Genomic DNA, 3,143 nt, shown 5'->3' on the forward strand with positions numbered 1-3,143 from the left:
CTGCGCAGCTCACTTCAGACTGCTGGCATGTTGCTCCTTCACGCCTCTCACCAGCAGGGCCTGCCTGCACTTAAGGGAAAGAACCCACCACGGAAGGAATGACCCATGAGTCGAGGCACAGGCTGTGGACGTTGGCTTCTGGCCACAGTCTCCTACAGTGAAGGAACAGACCTTGTCCCTTTCCATCACCTCACTTCCTCTTTCCAGCCACAGATCGTCCACCAAATTCAGACAAGAAAAGGCGGTTCAGGGGCGTCAGGCCCTGTTCTTACTGCTCTGTGCCTATTCGGACCGAGAGAGTCTAACGCAAACCACATGGGAAATTGCAGAGTTTCTAGTAGCTGCATTAAATGTAGAAAGAAACAGATGAAATTAATATTTGATTTGAACCTGGCATATTCAGAATCTTAATATGCAATCAATTAGGACATTAATTAACAAGAAAGTCTGCACTCCTCTTTTTCAAAACCAAGTCTTCAAAATCTGGTGTTTATTTTATGCTTAGAGCATAGCTCCATTCACATATTACATTTTCATTGGAGATACATGTCGATTATTTAAATTTCACAAAATCAACAGCTGAAAAGATAGTCACAAGTTGTTCCAAGTATACTAAAGTTGTTTTCCAATAACTGAGCCAAAGATCTGTTTGGAAACATGAATTGAAATTCAACAAAAGTGAAAACTTCATTTCTTAGTTGCACTTGCCACACTTCAAGCACATAGAAGCCACTGGGGGCGGATGGCTACTGTGCCACCAGCACAGTCATCACCTCTCTGCTTCAAGTGTGATCCTCGGGTGGCAACAGCGGCAGCATCTGGGATCTCATTGGAAAGGCGGACTCTCAGGCCTCACTCCAGACTCACGGAACCGAAAATGTCGTTTCCACAAACCCCTCCTGTGATTTGTATGTGCAGTGCAAGGAAACAGCAGTAAGTTCACAGGAAGTAGAATTTAAGGATATTTCTTTTAGTGCCTCTCCCTGCAAAAAGAAATCCATGCATAATTTTTCACAGTACATTTTGCATGTTTGGTTTTTATTTTTTGAAAAAAAAAAAAAAGATGTTTTTAAGGGGGTAGCGATGGTTGTGCAGCAAGTTTAGCCACTGCTTGGGAAGCCTGAGCTACCACGTGGAAGTGTCCCAGCTGCTTTCCGTCCAGCTTTGTCACAGTGCATCCTGGGAGCCAGTCAATGACAGCGGGTTCCTGCCGCCCACTTGGGAGGCCTGGACGTCGGCCTGGCTCGGCCCCCACCACCGCAGGCATTTGTGGAGTGAACCAGCACTTTGGAGCTCTATCTCTTGAATGAATACATTAATACATTTTAAAATATATGCTTATTTAGGTGCACAATGTCAGGCATAAAACCATGGTTTCTCACAATATGTATTTTCTGTGGATTTGGAATACTTCTCATATGAGATGCTTTCAACATTAAAGGAAGTTTGAAAAATAAGATTTTCTGAGCCGTTGTCAACATGCCAGGGCATAGCCAAGAAGATACTGCATGTCTGACATGGAAACCTCGATGTCAGAGTTTTTAGAAATGAGTCTGTGGCCTGCCCTGCTGACGTGTGCCATGGTGCAGTTTGCCAGCCAATAGGCAGCCTCACAAGCTAGAACTTGATGACTTTCATTGCCCTCTCCAGAGGTGGGAACTAGGACACAGCAGAAGCACCCCATCATTTCCCCAAGGTCAAAAAGCTCATTCGGAACACACCACTGAAGATCTAGGAATTAAACTCCAGCTTGACTCGGAAGCATCATAATGTTTTAATCACATGCCATGCTTATTAACTCAGAGATCATGCCACCTGTTTGTCGTAAAGGCTTGAACTCTTATTTTTGTTGTCTAGTCATTGACAGTTTCTGCTTCCACACATACCCCTGTTTTTGCCCTCACGTCCGAGCAAACACACGGAAGAGCTCACGTGCTCCCTCGCAGTGCCGGGGGCAGAGACGCTTGCTTTACCTTGTGCCCCGTCTCCTAAGCACACCCTGTGCCCCCCTCATCTCTCCTGTCTCACCTACCTTTTTCACTCCAGCTTCAGTGACTATCCTGATTTCTCTAGAAATCCCCAAGTGTAATAGCTGTCCCCGTACTCACTTGATTGTGCATGTGGCGTCAACTATCTCAACATCTGAACGAATCTGTGGACAAATTGTGCTGATCCTCGCCCCAACAAGACACCCACCTAATGTAAACATCACACCACTTAGCAAGATGCCAGAAGCCTTCGCTGGAGGCTGTTTAAGAAAAAAAACATTATGGAAATCATGATTACATTTGCCACAAAAAGAACTTCATTTATTGCCCTGCCAAAGTTTTATGAATATTATTGATGAAGGGATTATCCCTGTCTTCCTTTCCACCCCATATTTATCTCTGTTACTTCCTACAAACTTTTCCAGCTTGAAGGAGCAGGTGCAGGTCATCTGATTAGTATAGTTATAAACTTAATTTTATTAGGGGACACACAATGTAAAAGTTAGCCCTTGGGTCTAACGCACTTCTGCTTTTTGCTCACTGAAAGATTCAAATCAATGACCCTACCCAGTTTTCATTGTTGTTCACCCACTTCATGTGCCCTCCACCTCTTCTCTCTTGGCTTAAAAATCTCCAAAAAAAAAAAAAAAAAAAAAAAAGACCTGACAAATAAAATGTAATTAAAAGATGAAAGGAGAGTTTTGTGTAAAAAAAAAAATTGTTATCAATCCATAATACAGATTTTCCATGAACTGTTTTGAAGATCTGTCATCATCACTCCTTACTTTTAACCACACCCTTGCCTACTCTTCGGCTCCATGAACCATCTCTTGTTTCATCATTCCTTGCTTCCGTCCATCCGCTGCCTGGCACCAGCCCGTGAGGATGGCAAAAAGCATAGCCACGCTGATTGACCTCATTTTTTAGAGTAGTGACCGTCAGGCAGGCTCAGCACCGACACCTGGAATTTATGCTGCGTGTTCCTAATCCATTCATTCTCCCACTATGTAAAGAGTGTGTCCCAAACCTTTTTCTTCATTCATCAGATTTCATATTTTTATGTGAAGTTGATGACCTTGCTTGCTGATTCATTGTGGTGAAAAAATATTATCAGTCGGAAGAGAATTTCAATTGAGCCTCAGTACCACATCCCCG

The sequence above is a fragment of the Ochotona curzoniae genome, unplaced genomic scaffold (genome assembly GCF_017591425.1).
Source record: "Ochotona curzoniae isolate NIBS_2020 unplaced genomic scaffold, NIBS_Ocur_1.0 contig_1014, whole genome shotgun sequence".
NCBI lineage: Eukaryota > Metazoa > Chordata > Mammalia > Lagomorpha > Ochotonidae > Ochotona > Ochotona curzoniae.